General features: G+C 40.1%; 1 pseudogene; it reads right to left on the bottom strand.

Moving 5' to 3' along the window:
- Nucleotides 1-6,522: 6,522 nt before the first annotated feature.
- Nucleotides 6,523-7,660, bottom strand: LOC127207172 (mortality factor 4-like protein 1; annotated as a pseudogene).
- Between the last annotated feature and the right edge of the window lie 499 nt (nt 7,661-8,159).

Genomic DNA, 8,159 nt, shown 5'->3' with positions numbered 1-8,159 from the left:
TCTCCCCCTCCCGGGGACATGGTCAAATATGAGGCACCAGAGTACGTGTGAAAGTCATACCCCACTTTCCACTCAACTGTGGAGAATGTCCTGTCCATTGGCTAGATGTGAGTAGGGGTTTGAAGTTTACGGCCTGTACTGTCCTTGGATGGTGCCATAGTTTGAGCGGGACCCCTGGGCCCAAATCTGCCTATCATAATGTTCTCTGGATCCTTCTACTTTGCCATGCTCCCATGCTTCTCTCATCTAGAGTCCCAATATTATTATTTTTTAAAGATTTATTTATTACTTATACAATATCCTGCCTGCATGTATGCCAGCAGGCCAGAAGAGGGCACCAGATCTCATTACAGATGGTTGTGAGCCACCATTGGTTGCTGGGAATTGAACTCAGGACCTCTGGAAGAGCAGACAGTGCTCTTAACCTCTGAGCCATCTCTCCAGCCCATTTATGAAGAATTATATGGATTGCCCTAATTGACTTGGGAAGACCTAGCCTTAAGGTGTGTAATATCATTCTCAGACTTGGGGTCCTGGATGATATAAGAGCAGGGAAAGCTAGCTAAGTACTAAGCTTGATGTTTCTACCTCGATTTCTGCTCTTGACTGTGAACTTGCTTCATGCTCCTGCCTTGACTACCTTACAGCGATGGACTGTAACCCGGGGCTGTGGACCTGGGGGTAAAATAAGCCTTTTCTCCCACAAATTGTTCTTTATCACAGTATTTTTTATCATAGCAACAGGAAAGAGATTAGGACAGTATGTAAGTATGATACGTGTATGTGTGTGTGTGTGTGTATGTAAGTATGGGTGTGCACATGTCACAGTACATGTTTGGACATCAAAGAACACCTTCAGATATCAGTCTATATGTTCCACCTTGTCTGAGCCTGGGTCTCTCCTTTTCAAACTGCATTTCCTATGCTAGCCACCAGTGAGCTTTTGGTGAGCCAAACAGATGAGTGTTTGGCTTTACATGGGTTCTGAAGATTTGAATTTAGATTCTTATGTTTGTGATTCAGGTACTTTATAAATATAAATATATATTAAATATTATATATGTGCATTCAACAGGAAAGCAAGAGTGGGACTGTTTGCAGAGAGCAAAAGGGCCAGTGTGAGGCCAGAGGACGTGAGGGGAGAATTAGGAGCATTGAGAGTATGAACAAAGTGTAATGACAATGCATAGAAAGTGTCAAAATTAAACTCATTATTTTATATGCCAACTGTTTTAATTACTTATAAACAATTAAGTAAACATTGGCTTGAGTGTGGGTTTTTTTTTTTTTTTTTTTTTTGAGAACGTATGGGTGCCTCAGCCCTTGATGAATAGACGAAGTGAGTATCTGTGATGATGCTCTGGAAATTAGAAGAAATAAATTTTAATGAAAAATTATTTGACCCCAAATTGGATAACTTATAATAAATGGTTGTTTAATGAATTTTATTTAAATAAGCTTCTGCAATTTAGAAAGAACAATTGATAAAAGATATGCTTTATCAAAATTAAATCAAGAAAAATATACCAGTGGTCTGCATAGCACTTGCCGACACTATTAGCCAGCAGGGAGGGAGCTTCCAGCTTAGTTGCAGCTCATCTTCTTCTTATATTATAAATACGATGTGTGATGTCTTCAGCAATAGTCTTATCAGCTACTTTTAGAACACACACACACAGAGCCACACACGTACATCGTTTGTGTTTTGAGACACAGTTTCTCTGTAGCCTTGGTGTTCTGGTATTCTCTCTGTAGACCACAACTGGCCTCAAACTCAGAAACCTGCCTGTCTTTGCTTCCCGAGTGCTGGGATTAAAGGCCTGTGCCATTCCACCTAGCTTCTATCTTATATATTTTTAGTTGTCTTAAGAGGTAGTAAAAGGGTAATACATTCTTTTATGGCACTGTTTTGCATCCTTGGTTTTGGTTAACCATTGCTCTGCTTCCTTTTCACGTCTCCCATCCCCATCTATTACTTTCACCTCTAAAATTCTACCTCTCTGTTTTTATATCATCCGTACTCTGCTATTCCTGCTTTCTTAAGGCATCCTCCACTCAAACGGCCTTTGCTTAGTTCCTTTACTTTTATAGGAATCCATTTTAGACACAAATTGTACAGTATAAAGTCGGGGTCTATGTGGTGGTTTGAATAGGCATGGCCCTCCCTGCCCTCACAGACTAATGAGTTTCAATGCTTGGCCCACAGGGAGAGACACTATTTGGAGGTGTGGCCTTGTTGGAAGAAATGTATCATGGTGGGGTAGGCGTTGAGACCATGACAGAGACAATGGAGTCATTACCTTGTATCATCAGTGACTGCATGCCATGGGTCTAAGCAAGACTGGGCTGAGCAGTAGTAAGCTGTGGATGGGAAGGTGCCCACAGAGCCCCATCACCTTCTGCTGATGTATTGGGTACCGATGGATTCAGGAGGGAGCAGACATTGTCTTCAGGTGTGTACACACTGATGGCTCTCCCCATGATCACACAGATCATCCTGGTTAAGGTCTATGAATCTCAAACAAATGAAAAAAAAAAAAAAAAAAAAAAAGCAAAACTGGAAACAAGAACATTTGAAAGTGAGGAAAGGTGGCTGGCTATAGGAGTGTCATGGAGATTAGAGAGGGTAGTGGGTTGCAGTAACCATAATATTATTTATGCATGGGATTATTAAAGGACAGATTAAATTGAAGTTGTTAGCCCAATGTGACAGCACATACCTTTAATCCTAGCACTTGGGAGGCAGAGGCAGAAACAGGTAGATTTCTGTGAGTTGGAGGCCAGCCTGATCTACATAGTGAGCTCCAGGCTAGACAGCACTGTATTTCAATAGAGTCAACAAAACAAAACAAAACAACAACAACAAAAAAACTCAAAAAACCTGACAAAGGTCAAACTCTCAATCAATTAGATACTAAGGAAACTTACCTCAAGGTACGATAAGGGCCAGAAATGAAAACTCACAGGTTACATGACATGGGGAAAACTATAGTCCAGTGTGGACAAGGAGGCCACCAGTCACCTCTAGTCAGCATAACAACTGAGATTTGAGCCAGAGAAAAAAAAAGGAGGGAAACAGAAAGTATGCAAACAGGAAAGGAAAAAGCAGCTACCTATGTGCACATAAGACATGATTGTACATTTAGAAATTAGCAAAGGTCACAAGCACACACTTACACACATGCACACAGATATGTACAGACACGCCCCCTGACACACATACTGTTAAGACTGAAGAACCAGTTTAAAAAGTCATAATTATAAAGTCAGCATGCAAAGCCAGTGACTTTCCACCCACTATACCAATGACTTAAAATTGAAACTAATAAAAATAATCCTGGGCTGGGGAAAGGTTCACGGTATAACATGCCAACTCCGCAAGCCTGATGACATGAGTTTAGTTCCCAGGACCCTCATGGCAGAAGGAGAAAACTGACTCTTGCACGTTGTCTCTTGACCTCTGCTCATGCACTGCGGCATGGGCACATCTGTCCATAGTTTAAAAATAAGTAAACGTTAAATGAAAAAAATACATAGTAAAGAAACCAATTAACAGCATGAAAAGACATATACAGATTGGGAGGTAATATGTAAAAGTCACATATTAGACAGGTTAATACGTAAGAACTATATAAGAAAGGCATAGAGCTCAATGGCAGAATTTTCACTAACCCAATTAAAACGGACAAGGAATCTAAATGTACATTTCTGTAAAACATGGAAACCCAACAGTCTGTGAAACTGCTCGTGTCATTGACGTCAGAGGAATGCTCAAGAGACATCAACTCACATCCGTTCAACTGCTAAAACGTGTTGGTGATGGTGCAGGTAAAAGAGCTTCCTGACTTGCCAGTCATCTGATGTACGCGGATGTAGTGAAGGTTTGAGATGAGGCTCTCAATGAGCTCTGTGAACACGCATGTTTGCTGTAGTATTGTTCATAAAAGCAGAGGCACAGAAACAATATAAATGTCCAATGCAGATGACTAGCTAAAAACTTGCGTGCATACAATGAGATATTTAGCCTTTAAAAGGAAGGAAGGCTTGTCATTTGTTATATGGATAGATTTGAAACACACTATCTAGTAAGCTAATTTAAATTCAAAAAAAGAAAGGTACTGATTTCATTTACCTGTGGACTTTAAAAGAGATAAAATAATAAAGGCTTGCCATTGGAATAGAGATCACCAGGGGATGTGGGGGGAGAAAATGTGGAAGTGTTAAAGTTCACAATTTTTTTCCACGATGAGTAAGTTCTAGAGATGGAGCACAGGGCATAGTGCTTGAGGGTAGTGATTGTACTTCATACCTTTAAAAAATCTGCTAAGAGGGAAAAGCTAAATGAACAGGGAGCAAGGAAATGCTGGCTATAGCACACGTGTGTGTGTGTGTGTGTGTGTGTGTGTGTGTGTGTGGTGTGCATGTATATCTCTCTGTGTAGACCTGTACAATTGTAAATTACATGAGGCCATGCGCACTACAAAACTTGTTTGTCTGGCCTGGAAAGATAGTTCAGAGGTTAAGAGAATTGTCTGTTCTTCCAAAGATCTTGAGTTCAATTCCTAGCAACCACATAATGTCTCACTCACAACCCTCTATAACAAGATCTGCTGCCCTCTTCTGGCATGCAGGCACACATTCTGTCAGAATACTGTATAAATAATAAATACATCTTAAAAAAGAAAAAAAACCTCAAAAAACAAACTACTGCACCAACCAAGGACAATACATGCAATAAACATTGGACCCCTATTCAGATCAAGCCAATGGACAGGACATTCTCCACAGTTGTATGAGAGCGGCAACTGACTCTGACATGAACTCTGGTGCCCCATATTTGACCACTTCCCCTTGGTGGGGAGGCCTGGTAGCACTCAGAGAAAGGATAAGCAGGCTACCAAAATGAGACTTGGTAGGCTGTGACCATATGGTAGGGAAGGTGGTCCCCGTCTGTCACTGACCTAGGGGAGGGGAATAGGGTGAAAGAGGGAGGGAGGGAGGAATGAGGAACGGGTGGATACAAGTGAGGGGATAACAATGGAAATGTAATACAAATAAACTAATTAAATAAAAACGAACAAACAAAAAACCAAAAAACTTGTTTGTCCTCACAGCCTTGCACCACAGTTTTTCAAGATGATCACCATCAGCCCTTTGCTTGTGTACTGCAAATAGCAGAATGTTAGTGACATCCAAAGTTTTTATCTACTAGATTGCAATCACACTTGGAGTAGCCCAAAGTGTCTCTAAACCTTGCCCAAAGTCTGCTGGAGTAAAATTGCCCTTCAGCGGAAAGTCATCGCTTTAAATACTGGACTTAGTGCTTAGGATACAGTAGTTAATAGTTAATGACTCTATTATCAAAACTGTTAATTAGATGTGAGAATTGAATAAGATGGGAGTATTAAAAGATGCTTCCATATTTCTCTCTTTGGATAGCAATCATATCTTTTATAAGAAAACTTAAGTAGTAAAATTGTCATTGTTTTTCTTAAAATGTGGACTTAAAGTTGAATTAATACTATAGATGGAACTTATGCACAACAGATTTCTGTTTCTTTGTGCTGAGTCCTAACAACTATCCTATACTCGCTTTTTGAATTACATGTTACTTTTCTGTTTTTTACATCACACTGATGGCTTATATTTAACTAAAAGTCCACGAAAACCCACTAAAATTTGTAAAGAATTCTGTTGGCTCTTATATTTTTGGACTCTGTTATTTTTATTTATGTTTTAAATCACATTTTACATATTTTCTTATTAAGTTTTGTTTCTTTCTTATAAAACTATGTTTATGATTTTGCTAATATTTTAAAAATATTTTCATATTTCATATTAGTTCTTTGCCCACTTTGATCCTACATTATTTTTTTTTTGAAATTTAAAGAAAAATTTATTTAAGATCTGAAAAACAACTCCTACAAGTTTGATTTTTCCACAGAACTGTAGCTATATGATACATTGTGTTTATCATGTTCAAATGTGCATACAATGCAAATATAAAAACCATGAAAACAGGTCACCATTCTTTAACAGTAGGGCAAAGATAAAATGGCTAAGGAACAACTTGGATGACTTGCAAAGGATGGGCTCTTTTAGCAGCATTTTGATAAAAGCATAGATGGATGAATGTTCAGTTACACACACTGAAGTGAACCTTTGGCACTAGGAATCAGAGCATTTTGTCATAGAGTATTAACACGTATTATAAACGTGTGTAGTATCAAAGCAACAGAACTACCATCATTCAAAAGCAGGCTTGTCAACCAGGCAATAAAACACTCTACAGCATGTTTCTGTTGTCCATTACTGAAGACACGGGTAGAAACTTTAAAATGAAAAAAGAAAGAAAAAAGGGACAATGACTCCTTTTATTTTTTATGTTTAAAATCAAATAGAAAACAAACCTCAACTCTGTTATATACTAACCACCTTCAAAGTACATCATCTGTACAAGAGAAGGACTGAAAACCAAACTGTTTACAGAGATCCAAGCACGAGTGAGAGAGAGCACACCCCTCAAAGGGCTTTCCGATGGTACTCAGGAGGAGCCACTTCATAGTCACTGCACTGAGCAAAGTTACAGAATTCTTTGCCAGGTAGTTGAGCAAATCATGTGGATACTTCAGTAATAAAGCAAGGTGTTTCTCATCTAGTGGTGTATGAGCTAACATTGCTCCAGTTCACACAAACAAGCTCAGTAAATGTGGCGCCCACACACCTGAGACATGGGTTACATCGGGGTGATCTGCAAGAATTTCAGCAGAGTGGCAGAGTGCTCAGCATCACATTGAAGAACTCCTCCATCCCTGCCGCAACCTCATTAACAGCGTACTCCTTATTATCTGTATTTCCTCGAGATTTCTTATAATTTGCATAATCCTCCAAAATGGAATCCACATTCTTTTTGGCAGGAAGATGAAAGGCTGCTTTTGACTGGTAATCAAGTCCCAGTCATCCACAAGCCATGGCTCCAGGTCTTCAGCAATCCTTACTTTCTTTCAACTCTGTTCATGAGTCTTTCTTCATTTTCAGCTGTAGGATCTACCTGGGCTCTTTTCTCCCCAGGAGGCTGAGGCTTGTCATTGGTTCTGCCACCATCGCCACTTCCAGGAGTCTTCTGCTTGTTCTTTTTTGTTTTCGCTTTAACATTTTTTTCTGTTGTAGACACCAAATGTCTTCTTTCCTCCAGTACCCCTCTCAGCTTGCATTCTGCATATTACTTCTTTTTTGGCCTTTTGAAGTTCTTGCTGTTTCTGAAAACTGATGTCAATGTATTTGAGTACTCTGCTTTCCAGAACCCATTCATCCCATTTATTTTTATTTTTATTTTTTAATTTTTTATTTTGTTTTTGCTTTCCGAGACAGAGTGTCTCTGTGTAGCCTTGGCTGTCCTGGACTCGCATTGTAGACCAGGCTGGCCTCAAACTCACAGAGATCCACCTGCCTCTGACTCCCAAGTGCTGGGATTAAAGGCATGCGCCTCCGAACCCAGCTCCTTCCAATTTTTATTCCAACCACTGTAATCGATAAAGTATCTCACTCTATGGCAACCTTTACACAGACACTGCTTCATCAAGAAGAGGCCCATGAAAGCACAGCATGCTCCCGCCCTGCTCTCCTAGAATTTAGCCTTCAGGTCCTGCTTGGGCATCATTTATGTGACTCAATGAATCCTCCTCCTCCCACCACCCCAGACTAGAGCCACACACTCTACTCATCCCTCCCCTCTACTCTCTCTCTCCCTCCCTCTTCCCTTCCTCTCTCCTGTGCCCCCCTCCCCCCCCGCTTCTCCTCCTCTTCCTCCTCCTTCCTCTCCTTTTCCTCCTCCTCTTTTTTTTTTTTTTTTTTTTTTTTTTCACACAGGGTCTCTCTGCATATCCTTGACTGTCTTGGGCTCCATTTTGTAGACCAGACTGGCCTCAAACTCACAGAGATCCGCCTGTCTCTGTCCCCCTGAGTCCTGGGATGAAAGGCGTGCGCCACCGCACCTAGCTGATACTACATTTCTTGATATCTTGGTTGGTAACGGTTTTGTTATGAACTCAGTAAAGGAAGAAAATACGTAACATTATTGAATAATCAGGAATTGTACTCAGAACAAATTTCTCATAACCAAATGTTGGAATAGTTATTTTAATGATCCCAAAATTTCT

The sequence above is a fragment of the Acomys russatus genome, chromosome 2, assembly GCF_903995435.1.
Source record: "Acomys russatus chromosome 2, mAcoRus1.1, whole genome shotgun sequence".
NCBI classification, from domain to species: Eukaryota; Metazoa; Chordata; class Mammalia; order Rodentia; family Muridae; genus Acomys; species Acomys russatus.
The sequence above is the reverse complement of the archived record's forward strand: the minus strand, read 5'-3'. Positions and strand labels throughout refer to the sequence as shown.